The sequence below is a fragment of the Cyanistes caeruleus genome, chromosome Z (genome assembly GCF_971803275.1).
Source record: "Cyanistes caeruleus chromosome Z, bCyaCae1.hap1.1, whole genome shotgun sequence".
Lineage (NCBI taxonomy): Eukaryota > Metazoa > Chordata > Aves > Passeriformes > Paridae > Cyanistes > Cyanistes caeruleus.
Window position 1 is genome coordinate 6,019,292 of NC_141732.1, and position 13,351 is coordinate 6,032,642.

Genomic DNA, 13,351 nt, shown 5'->3' on the forward strand with positions numbered 1-13,351 from the left:
ATGGGAGAGGCAGAGGGGTAAAAGAAAAGGGAAGCAAGATCTCACATGGGATCCAGCCAAAATGCTGGCGGAACTGCCACAATCTTTTTAAAGTCCTTAAAGGACTATTTCTGATCAGGTTGTTGTTGTGGTTTACCATGATAAAGGGAAATTAAGGGTTTTTGATTGACATGGATGAGAGTCAAAATATGTGGGTAACATGGGCTAATCAAACTGGACAGGATAATTTTTGCCTTTCAATGGCTACCCCTTCAGATCCTTTTCGAACTTGTTTAGTGGGCGCACCTTTAGATGATTCACTCAATGCCACAATGTTTAAAAACTGGACAAAGAATTGGAAAACACCCAAGGAAGCAAACAAAACATTATGTGAAATTCCATCAGGTAAATTCAGGATCAATATCTGTGACAAAGGTTTAATTCAGTCAAATCCCATTGGTGCTCAAAATTGGAACATTGCTACAGGTTTAAATGTTACTGGGTCAGAACCACAAGAGTTAAGACTGTTAGGTTCAGCCCCTAGCAATTACTGTTTAAATTTTGTCAATAGGGCTAGGAGCAATCATGCAAAGAAGTCTCATGGGCCAAATGGTACAAATGTTTCTCCACAAAATTTGCTATATTTGCAAAATAATGATACATACTGTGGCAATTGGTCTCCCAAAGTAAATTCTAGCAGTACACCTTTACAATTACCACCTAGTATTTTTCTAATTTGTGGAGATCGTGCATGGTAAGGACTGCCAGCAAACATTTATGGAGGGCCTTGTTATTTTGGAAAATTGACATTGTTTGCACCCACTATACAGCAACTCTTAGGAGCCAATAGAACCAGGTTACGAACAAAGAGAAGTGTGTTTCAATGGGGACCAGAATGCAAAGATCAGGTTGAACTTTGGGAACGTCCTACAGTGATTGTGTCATTTATTTTTACACCTGGAGTATCTAGTGCTCAAGCCTTAACACAGTTATGACAACTGGCATGTTGGACAGGAAAACAGTTTAACATTACATCAAAGGTTTTGTCTGATTTGCTTTTGGATATGAACAGTGTTAGGCATGCTGTATTGCAGAATAGAGCTGCTATTGATTTTTTGCTATTAGCACAGGGCCATGGCTGTGAAGACGTTGATGGGATGTGTTGCATGAACCTTTCTGATCATTCAGTGTCTATTCATGCTCGTCTTCAACAGCTACAGAGCAATATGAAAAAATTAACCATGCAAACAAATCCATTAGAGGAATGGTTTCAATCCCTAGGTCTTACAGGATGGTTAAAAAATTTGGCACAAATGGCAATTGTTGTTATATTGATCATTGTGATTGTGTTACTGTTTATTCCTTGCATACTGCAATGCTTGCAAAACATGGTAAAAAAGGCTACTTCTACAGTTTCGTTAGTACAAAAAGAAAACGGGGGAATTGTAGAGGAACGGCTAGCAAGCAAAGGTCATATTCCCATGCAGGAGTTAGCTAGGAAAGAGTTAGACAATGGAGTACAGTTGGTGTGAAATGTTGCAAAAGTCAGGAAGGCCTTAGTGATAACTGTTAACTGAGAACAGGATGCTGTGATCAGAAGAATGTGAATTCAGCATAGATGAGCTATCACAGGAATGTAGAATTAGGTGGAGTTGACCTTAAATGAAATATCCAATAATGAGCCTGCTTTTGCACTATGTATGAGCCTAATTATTGATGCTATATAAGTGGTTTTAGAGTTACCAATAAATGAGATTTGCTGATCATTCATATTGAGTGCTGCATTTTCTCCCGCCAAACTCGTCACCAGGCCAGGCTCGATTCCCACAAATCAAAAAGAATCCCGGTGGGAGTTCCCACTCTCCTGAAGTGTTTCCTGTCAGACCCCCTGTTTTTAATCTGTTCCATGGAGATTGTCCTGTAACATTTGGATAACCTTCAAACAACGTTTTTCCTCCTTGCTCTTGTAACCAACTAATCCAAGGATCTCCAAACCAAACTACTCCTGTACCATTAACTGCTTGCCACGGTGGGGCCATACTGTTGCAACTAGGCAGAACAGTAACACTGACATCCAAGGTTGGGAAAACACTGGCTAACAAATCCAGTTCTTGAAATGGAATAGGATATGATCAGTTCAAATTTGCAATTACTCTTTTCTGCCAGGCTGCATTGTGCATAAACGGCCGAGTATACTGTCCCTTTGGACTGAGACAGTCATCACTTCTGCCGCTTCTTAAATTTACAATTTTCAGGTCCCACCAACCAGAAAAATCTGTTTTGTTCTCCTGAAGGGGAATGCCAATTAAGCAAGTTCAAAAAGGGTTATTGGCCTGCTGTAAACTGAGACAAAAATCCTGCATACCAGACACATTAGCCCAGGTTACCCAAACATTTCTTTGTGCTTTGTCCAGAAACACCCCTCACCATACAATGAAAAACCCCCCAAAATCAACAGTAACATCGCCATGGGGCGTGCACTACACCATCGTCTTTCTCCCATGTCCCGTTCACGACTACAAACTTGCCAACTTTGGGCAACTCCAACACCCATTCCACACTTGGTGTTCACTACCTTATTGCCTTGCCTAATACGTAATAATGCTAAGCGTTTAAGAAGCTCAAAGCTAATGTCTGCTAATACTCTCTGTCCAAAATCTTCAATCTGTTTGAATGAGTTTAGAAAATGTTGTTGTTCATGCAGTACTCTGACTGCACGCCTTGGAGCATTCCCTCCAGGCAACTGATCTAATGATGGACCAACAAAGTCACTCAACCATCGTGCTCTAGAGTAGGTAATAACCCGTGTGATACATGGCTGACACTTATACACCTCCTCTCTTCCACGTGCCCGAGTGACTCTCCAACTCTCTTGTTTACACCAAGAACAACACACCAATAGCCAGGGTCAATAGTCAAGCCCTTGTTCTCCACAAACACATTCAAGAGTCTCTAATTGTCTCTTGTCAACAATTGTTTTCAAAGAGCCACATAAAATGCAGTAAGATCTGGCAAAAAACCAACTGCATCCTTATTGTCAGGGTGCAGGGCACTCAGCAATGGTGTCAATGCCAAGTTCATTCCATGCTGATGTCTCTTCCATGCTTCAGGACAAAGAGCTGATGTCATTATTCTTCTGTAAGCATGGTTTAAGCCATTTTGCAGGAATCCATGTAGCTGAATCTTTCCCTGTGGAAATACAAGCATATGCTTTTCCCCAAGTTAATAACTGCATTGGGCCCTCCCATAACCCAGTCAGAGGAGGAAAATATTTAACTTGCATATTTTTAAAAGTAAAATCAGGTTGGTTTGTTTGCACGTGTACTATTGCAGGAGGATGGTCTTGTCGTCCACCTACACTCAACCAATTTATAACAAATAATGGTTTTGCCAATATTTCATGGGGAGAATCCCCCCTATTTTCCCCTCTTTTTCCAAAATATTAAGGTGACTTTTAAGAATGCCACGAATGCATTCAACAATTGCTTGGCCACACGAGTTATATGGGACTCCATGGAGAAGTTGAATACCCCAATGTTGTAAAAAATTAGCACTAGAAGTCGCTCAATATATGGGACCATTGTCAGTTTTGATCTTCTTGGGGCAGCCCATCACAGCAAAAGTTGGAGTCCTTCTCCAAAGTTGTTGAGCTGCAGCAGCTGAGGCAGATGAATGGGCAGAAGCCCACACAAATGCTGAGCAAGTATCCACTGACATATGCACATAATGCAATGGTCCAAAAGGTGAAAATTCAGTAATATCAGTTTGCCAAACTCATGGGGCTGGAGTCCCCGAGGATTAGCTCCTCCATCTTGCACTGGTGTCAGAATAGCGCTGTCAGGACATGCTGCAACCACTGCTCGAGCCAGTGTTTTTCAAATTCCAAATTGTTTACAGAGAGCAGCAGCAGATTGATGAAAGACAGTATGTGAACAGGATGCCTCTTGAATAGTCTGATCTTTGGAGAGGATGACTGAAGAAGAGCCTTCCCCACTTACAAACCATACCAAAGAAGACATCAATGTCAATTTCTACCTCTAAGGAAAAAGTGGCAATTCAGAAGGAAATGTTGAGCTTTCTCACAGGGTCAGAAGGAGGGGAATCATCCAAAGGAGATGAGGCTTAAGAAAGTTTATGGATTTATAATCCTACTGTAAAATTCAACTCTGCATTACTACTCTACAATATTACTCTAAGCTGGCCATGGAGAAAACTGTTCTAATTTGATTAAAACATTATTGTTCTCTCCTTTCACTGCTTCACGGAAAGGATGAGTGGCACCAGGCTGGAGCCAGGCTTGGCCGATGTTACAAATTGATGCTGCAGAAAGGAAAAGAAGAAGAAAGCATGATTTTCCAAGCTAAGAGCTTCAAAGGCAGGGGAATATTTTTTAAATGAAAAGGGCATTGAGTCAGAGGAGGTCTAAGGAGCATGGGGCAGCAGTGGCATAGGTTGGCCCAAGAGCTGGTAGGTGCCCCACCCCTGGAAATAGCTCAGGTCTGAGTATCCTGTTCTCTGTAAGGAGGTCCCTGCTCCCTGCAGGGCACTCGGACCACATGAGCTTTACAGGTCCCTGCCAGCCCTGCCCAGTCTAGGATTCCTCACCATTCTCACTTGAACAGCACCAAGATTGGAGGTGAGGAGGAGGGGGGCACATCTGATGCCCTGGAATTCAGTGGAGAAGGAGCCCATCCCTCAGCCACTGTTTCACCTGCAGCCCCTTGGCATTTTACCTGAAGGAGCTCCTCAGCAGACCAGCACTGTGCCTCGTCTGTCTGCAGGCAGCAGCTCAGGAAGTCACGCAGCAAAGCTGAGAGGAGTTTGGGCTGCCGCAGCTGTGGGGTCCCTCCTTTGGCTATCAGGAGTTGAACCTGGAGCAAAAAGGAAACAAGAGGCTCCACCTGCTCCTTTCCCATCTGCAACTGCTCTCCCAGAGCCCATTGTTTCAGCTCCACTCTGCAGTGGTACTTTTTTCCCTGGCAGAGAGACAGAGATGACTTCCTGTATCATCAAAAAACACAAGCCCCAAAGCAGCCCCAGCTTTTCCAACATCCAGCCGGTCTTGCTTTGGCAGCTGATTTCATGGACTGATCTAGTTAGTGGAGAAATAAAGACATGCAAATACATGTTTTCTTCTCTGAGGATTCACACCAGCTTGACAGGCTTCTTGGAAGAGGGATTTTGCTATTCTAACTAACTCTATTTCCAAGTATCATTACATGAAGGGCATCTCTGCAGTTCTTGTCGGTCCCTCAAGCACAGCTGCCATAAAACAAAACTCATCAAGCTTTTTGTCCTGTTGTTGAAAACAATGGTATTTGGAAGAAAAGAAAGGAAATCCCCCAGGTGCTCTTCAGGGAAGGAAAGAAATATTTGGCATGCTATATTCAACAGAGATACATTAAGATGCCTCCACAAATGTATTGAGATAAAAATGCCTTTTTGGGCACACAGGAGCCACCTGCAGATTTGTCACCCTGCAGTCTGAAAATTTCAGGTTTCCTTATGATGTAAATGGAAAATATTCCTGGTGAAATCAGAAGAAAGAGAAGTGTCATCCCTTTGCTAAGCCTCTGCTCATTGGATACTCAAGTCAATGAGCATTTGAGTACTCAAATACTGTTGGGCCCATCCCAGAAAGTGGCAGGAAACAAACTGGAGGTTTTGGCAGGCTTTCCCCATCACCAGGCTCCAGCTTGCTGATATGGAAAAAGTGGCTTGGCTTATGAACAAATATGGTCACTAAGTGTTTCAGCAGCACAGCACAAGAAGCAGCAGGGACTCTGTGCCTTTAAACCATCCTCTCCAGGTTACAGGCAAGAAGTGAGAAGAATAGGGGTTCACTTCTTCTCTCAAAACCACTATTTTAGAAACTTTGTTTGGTTTGAGTTTCTTTCCTTCATTGCTGGAAAGATAATACCAGTTCTGAGGTGCTTGTTTCCTGTTATTAGGGCCATCTACACAGCCAAAAGAGCTGCAACGATAACCCAAAGCAAAATGTTGCCTGAGAATGGAGATTGTTTGCATGGGGTAAGGCTTGAATTGCCCCACTGATGCAACCAAACCTAGAGCTGATGCTGATGTGCTGCAGGGACATTTCTAGAAGGGAGCCTCGGTGGAAATACTTGCAGCAGATGGCAGTGATATATTAGGGCATCTCCTCATGGTTCTTTGATTTGGAACTTGATCTTTTTTTTATTAACTTTTATGTTATCTTACACGTGTCTTTATATTTTTCTCTCTCTAGAGAGAGGATTATGGTCTCTAGGTCTTCTCTCTGCAGTGAAAGAGTTAATATCTCACCCAGGCCTGCAGATGGATATGATGATTTTTGCTGGGTAGTGGTTGCAATAGTTACGGTGATGGATTTGAGGCCATGTTGTGGTTGTTCTAAGATCTCAGGGACCTGACCACAGTGGTCATGGCTGTTCTGGCTGTGTGGTTGGTCTTTGGCCCCTGCTGTTTTTCATTTCAGCTGCAGACTGATGGCTCCCCCTTCCCACTGATGGCAGCCGTTTGTGGGGGGTCGCACTGGAGGGGGCCTGGCTTGGCCAGCAGCTACTCCCAGGGCCCAGCGGACTCTGGCTCAGCACGAGCAGACAGGGCCAGGGCTGAGGCCAGGGCTTGGTGTTAGTAAGATGTTAGTAGCTGTGAATTGGCTTAGCTCTGGCCAGGGCCCTGCAGCCTCCCATCCCCCGCCTGGCTCCTGTTGGGTCCTGGCCCGGCCCCTCCAGGCCTCGCAGGCTGCAGTGGAGTGGGGCAGGCCCAGCCAGAGCCCAGTTACCTTTCAAGGCTGGAAACAAGAGAGAGCCCTCTTGGGCTTGCCTGTCTTTTAAAATGTAGAATTCACAGAGGCAGAGCCAGCTTCTAAATGGTTTAATGGGTTGTCAGATCGCAGAACTAGACAGCTATTGGTTTTTACTAGGCACAGGGGAAGCTCTTAGCAGCTTCGCTCAGAAAAATCATTTTCCTGGCTGGCTTCTTCCCTCCTCACTGAGTATTAATTAATACTCACTCTGCTGGTCTTCTGGGGGTCTTTGGGGCTGAAGTGAGCAATTTTCCTTCAGCTGAACTTTTCACTTTGTCTTCTTGCGCATGCTCCCTTGAGATCTTTTCACCCCCCTCTTTCCATTTCTTCTGGCTTAGGGGTCCAAAAGAATCCAAGGAACACCCTCATCCTATGGCACATTTATGCTTGCAGCCTGTTTACATATTCCAGCTCCTTATCTCATCCAGTAGTCTTTATTCTCTTCCTGCTAATATGGGAGCAGTCAGTATTTCACACAGGTTTTGTAGCCCCTTCTTTTACACAAGGCAATTTTATAAATGATTGCTGATTCTTAATTTCTCTGTTTCAACCCAAGTGATCTTGAGGGTACATGTGGGTCACTGAGCTGATACTAGATTCCCAGAATAGGTATCCAGTTGAAAGGAATGAGAGAGATTTCTCTTTACAAGCTGCGGGTAAAGCTAGTGTCGTGGTTTTAAACCAATAACTAAGAAAATTACTTACTTCTTGCTGTGAGATATGGATTAGAACAAGAGCAAAACAGGCATAGAGCTTAAAAGGGAAAAAAAAGAAAGTTTATTGACAAACTACAATAATAAGAACACCAGAATAAACTTCCAGAAAAACCTTTTCATCCCCTACCTACCCACTATTCCCTTGTTCACATGACAACAGAGACAAAAACTTTGGAACTTTGATGGTTAAAACAGTCCCAATTCTTGCTACAGTCTTTTCACCAGTCTTTGTAGAGAAACAGAAGTTTCTTCCTGTTAATTTATGGAGTTTCTCACAGGAAAACTATTTTTGTTATAGTTTTCCATTGCCCTAATGTCAGCTGCCCAGAGCTGCTATTATTAGAGCCCACTCCTCCCATTTTCACATCACTCTGAAGTGTGTATGGGCCATGAGTCTAGAGATAGCATTTTTAAGGATAAGTTATTCAAAGGCAAAAAAGTCTTCTTCATCTGTTTCTGTGAGCTTCACCAGAAAACAGTTTTCTCATTGCCTCTCAAGGCTTCAAATCTCCCAGCACTTCACTATACCATAATTACTCTACTTTTTACTCAAATTTACACTTTGAACTCTTTATTCCTCTCTAGATCCTGTATCATGAATTAAAGGAGTTCTTTTCAGGACTTCGTTGTCCATCTCCATAGTTTTAACAGAGAGATATTTCAGCTTAATTAAAGCATCTTCTTAATTCTCTACCTTTCCTGAAGCTTCTTTTCTTTCCTGTCACTGGTAGTTTATAAAGTCTCTTTTCATGTTGATCACTCTCTTTTTCTCTCTCTGGATAAAAAGATTAATCCGCAAGTCTCATCTGGGTAATGAAAGAGTTAAAATCTTGCCCAGGCTTTTGTAGATGGTTCGGGGATCTCTGCTGAACCGGAGCTGGAGCCGTCTGTGATGGAAAGTTCTTCACAGCTGCTCTAGAGAGTGTGATTGCTGCTCCAGCCCACTGCAAGTCCAGGGCCTCTCTCTTTCTTCACTCGGCAGTTTCTAGTGAATGTAGTTACAGCAAAACCTGCAGCCAAGCCAGAGATCAGCTCGGCCCGGCCTGGGGCCCGAGGAAAACCTTCCCCAGGCGTCCCCCCCCATCTCCCGGCTGGGAGACGTGGCAGGCCCGGCTCTCGTCCCCACCCGGCCGCATGGCCTGGGCAGGGAACGGGAAGCCGGGAGCTCTGCCACCCTTCACAGCCAGGAAACAAAGAGAACCCAGAGAGCTCTGCTTTTACGCTTTAAGGTAGGGTTCACAAGTTGATCTCACTTTTCAATGGCCTAAACTGCTGTCAATTCCCAGCAATGACCGATAATTGGTCAGGAGAAAAGACTCCAGGCAGTTCCCAGCAACTCCAACTCCCTTAAAGGTAAAGTAACTCCATGACAACTAGGTACTGAGAGATGGAAGAAGCAATGCGTGGAACCATCAGATCCATAGGATAAGAAAAAGGGGGGGTGGGGTATACATTAGAAGGGGGTCTTTATTAGGCAATTTGGGAAGCCTGTACCTCTCAAATACTTCCACCAATGGGTAAAGAGAGTGAGAAATGCAGCCGGGAAATTAGGAAAAAAAGGAGGCTGCATCCTCTAAAAATTTGAGAGACCCCAGGGGAATGCCCCATGGCCTTTCCCTTTATTCAAATAAAGTAACAAGACTCCTCCGTCTTTATTTTGGATATAAACCTCCGGTGTTTGTGGACTAATTTTCCTGGCATAAGTGCCTCATGCGTCACTGAGGGAAGGCGGATGCCCCGTGTGTTGCTGAGGTGTCATGAAGATTCCCTGCATGCCACTCTGGAGCCATGAGGGTCACTGAGGGTGGCAGGTGCTCAGGATTCCACTGAGGTGACATGGGGGTCACTGAGCAGAGGCGGGTGTCTGTTGAGTCCCTCAGGGGATGTCGGGGTCACTGAGGGAACGTGGGCCGCATTTGAGGTGGAGTCGGGCATGCCGGGTGTGGCTGAGCACACATGCTGGTCGCTGAAGGTACCTGAGGGCTGCTGAGCAGACGTGGGCGCTCCCTGAGGGACACGGGAGGGGCGGGCGCGTCCCCACTGCGCAGCTGCCGCCACCGCCGCCGCTCCCTGCCGCAGGGGGCGTTTCTCGCCCAGGCGTGGGCGGCCCCGGCCCGCCGCTCCCCTCAGCCACGGGGCGCGAGCTCGAACCCGCTGTGTCCGCCCCTTCGGGCCAGGCACTGGGTGGCCTTCCATAAGCGGTGTGGGAAGTGCCCTGGGGCAGCCCAGAGCTGATACACGTAGAGGAGAATGGGGCAGGATTGTCTCAGGACTAGGGAGTGTTTCAGTTTGTGAGAGGTAAACCTGGAGTGGCTCAGAGGGAGAGAACTTCATAGGAGAGGAATGCTGGCATTATCTGGTGTCATCTGTAGGGCACAGAATGAACATTTGGGGGTTAAAGTTGAGGTAATCACTAGGCTGAGAGAATTATGAAATCGGAAGCAATCTCTGGAGTACATGTAGTGGACATTTGGCAGATAATTAGAAGTGACCTCGAAGAGACAAAATTACATTTGAGGAAGAGTCTGAGGTAATAGCTAGAGAGGACATTGCGATAATTTTGTGACAAAATCTGAGATAAATTTTAGGAGAAAGAAAGAACGTTTTGGGAGTAAAATATCAGGTTATCTGACTTCCCACTACCTTGTGCCATACTCCAGCAGGAGGGCCTTGTCCTCCCTGTCCCCAGCCAGCCCAGCCTGCGCACTTCAGGGTGTCCCCACCATCCTGGTAAAGCCCAGCCTTGATGGCTTCTGCCGCAGGTCTGGGAGACACTTTGGGGAAGCGTCAGATTTGCTGGGCGTCGGCTGTCCGGGGGCTGCTTATCCCTCTGACACCCAGTTCCTCAGGGCTTCCTATTGCCCCAGCTCCTCAAGAGCTTCCTGTCCCCTTGGAGCCTCCAGCCTCCACACATCCCCCTCGTGCCTTCCCACAGCCTTGTCCTGTCATGGCCACCGCAGTCTCTCATCCCTTCATGGCCTCCAACCACCCCATCCCCTCAGCATCTCCCCCGGCGTGGCCCGGCAGCAGCGCTGCAGCCCCACAGGATCTCCAGAGGAGCTGGATCAAGAGGCACCTGGGAGTCCTCAGCAACCCAGTCAGCACCACACGGGCACGAGGACACAGATGGCGCTTCCTGGCTGCGACAGGGCTTCTGCCTTCAGCAAAACCACCAAAGGCCAAGGGCTTCTGGCCATTTTCCCTGCACCACTGCATGCCTGGGCAGCTTGCCGAGCACAAGCATCCTTTCCCTCCTCTTCCCCATGCCCTGCACACCCTGGGCAGCGAAAGAAAGATCCTGGGAGTCTGTCTATTATAACACATCCTATATTTATATACTAAAGAAAAACAAAAAGAAGAAAAGAACAATCTTGAAGGAAAGGGAAATGTTTGCCTGCTCATGTGGGCCCAGCAGGCAGAGCCTGCCAGATCAGTTGCCAGCAGTACTCCAGCAGCGCAGCCAGCAAAGACCCGACAGATGAGGCCATGACCTCCATGCTCCGCAGAGCTGATCTTGCAGCCTCTGGAACGTGGAGATTGGAGCGTGGTCTCCTGCCCTGAGAAGGCACAATGTCTGAATTGCCAGGCTTTTGACCTCCAGGCTGATGTCACCTGTCATGTCTTCAAGGGCTGGAAGGGGTTTTCAATGATAGTTCTTCAAGATGCTTTCTTCTGTCTTCCGTTTGCAGAAGAAAATCAAAATACATTTGCTTTTGCATGGGAGAATCCCACCACTGGCAGGAAAAAACAACCTTAGCTGGATGCATTGAGGATATTACCTCAAGGGTTCAAAAAAATTCCCAAAGTTTTTGGGAATTGCAATGAATAAGGTGTAATGATTGGCTCACGCAAATGAGGAGGAGTTATTAAGTATGTTGGGAAGAAGTTCTGTTAAGATTTATAGGTCTTTTGACAGGTACTCCTGTGGTTCCAGTTTGGACTTCAACCCTTTTCTGCTGTCCCCTCAATCCTCCCCTTCCTTTCTGCGGTTACTGCCTGGCAGCTCTGGCTGGCAGAGCTGTCAAAACACATCAGGGTGGGCGTACTCTTGTCCCTGGCAAGAGGTGGCAGGGAGTGGGGGACACTGGGTGCTGGGAGGCTTGGCAGGCCAACATCTCACCATCAGTCAAGATGCAAGAAGGGCTTCACCAACAAAAGGCACAGAGGACTGACTGACAGACCTTGGGAGGAGCCAAATCTACCGCTAGGGATGAGGCCACGGACCCTAGGAGGAGCCAAGTATACATATATGGGCAAAGCCACGGACTGCGGGAGGTGCTGGGAGGAAATACAGGGACTGCTTATCAATATTAATGTAGCTGGTGCAACCTTGAGTGTATAAAAGGCAGAGACACCATTCTGTGGGCTGAGCCTCTGGTGAGCAGAAAGAGTCTCACAATGCTCCCAGCCCTCCCCACTTTGCTTTGTAACTTGAACAGGATCTAACTAAATTTTATTTACTCATTCCTGCTTATGGTCTGAGTCATTTGTAACAGGAATCAATTGGCTAAAGAATTAGAGCAATAGCAGTCTCTGCCAGGCAAGGAACACTCCCACAGAATGTAGATGATTTGTTGATTGCCACTGAAAGTACTAAAGAATGTTTTGAATGGGCAGTTTGAATGTTCTTGGATTGAATGGTTATTAAGTATCTCAACAGAAAGCCCAACTGGAACAGCAACAAGTGACCTACCTCAAATATGAGGCCTCTGTAGGACAACGGTCCTTGGGAACTGCCCGGAAGAAAGCAATTTTCCAGACACATCAACCACAGACCGTAAGAGAACTCTGTATTTTCCTTGTAATGACAGGTTGGTGCCAACTGTGGGTACACGGCTATGGATTAATTGAAAAACCTTTATATGAATTAGTGAAAATCTCTGAAAATGCCGTGATATGGAACCCCAAAGCAAACAGGGCCTTTGAAAAATGGAAGCGTGAACTCATGAGGGTCCCTGCTTTGGGGCTGTGTGAAAGAAGTAATTTTGGTTATTCTCCCATGAGAGACGGGGAATATCTTTAGTGGTTCTGGCACAACACCTGGGTTCTTACAAAAGGGCAGTAGCCTATTTTTCTAAACTTGATACTGTGACCAAAGGCTGGCCTGCCTGCCTTAGGGCAGCAGCAGCAGTGATCACAAACATTGAAGAAGCAAAGAAGTTTACACTAGGGCAAAAGATGATTGTCTTAGTGTCACACACAGTGCCACCTGTATTAGATCAGAAAGGGAACCATTGGTTGTCTTCCTCGAGGTTCCAAAACTACCAAGCAGTCCTGGCTGAATCTGACAATATTGAAATTCAAGTGACCAATATTATTAACCCTGCCTCTTTTCTGCAAGGAGGGTCTGAAGCTGAACCTGTAGTACGTGACTGCCTAGAGACCATCAAAGCTGTGTATTCCAGCTGCCCAGATCTAAAGGAGGAGCTGCTCCCAGGTGCCATGAAGTGGTTCACTGTTGGCAGCAGTTTTGTGAGACAGGGAGTGAAAAGGGTGGGCTACACTGTGACTACAGTCTTGGAGGTAATCGAGTCAAACCCGTGACCAGCAGGAGCCTCAGCATAAAAGACTGAGATAATAGCCCTGGGGTGACTTTATGATGCTTGTATCCCCAGTTGTCTGTTCTGTTGACGCTGGATATTAATTTCTGCACGTTTAAGACTGGTTCTGAGAGCAAAGAGAGGAAAAAAGGAAGCATGCAGTTTGTTTTCAGAAACTGCCCTCACTCCCCTGCATCCTGCTCCTGGACTGTGTTGTCTGCAGTATGGATGGACAGTGAGACAGAGGTCTCCTTTGCTTTTAGTTAGTTTTTTTAGCTAGCTGAGGCAGAGAAGTCCCTTGGACTGTG

At 46.2% G+C, this 13,351-nt stretch overlaps 1 pseudogene; it reads left to right on the plus strand.

Moving 5' to 3' along the window:
• On the plus strand, positions 1-1,511 carry LOC147648029 (syncytin-A-like; annotated as a pseudogene).
• Positions 1,512-13,351: the final 11,840 nt, after the last annotated feature.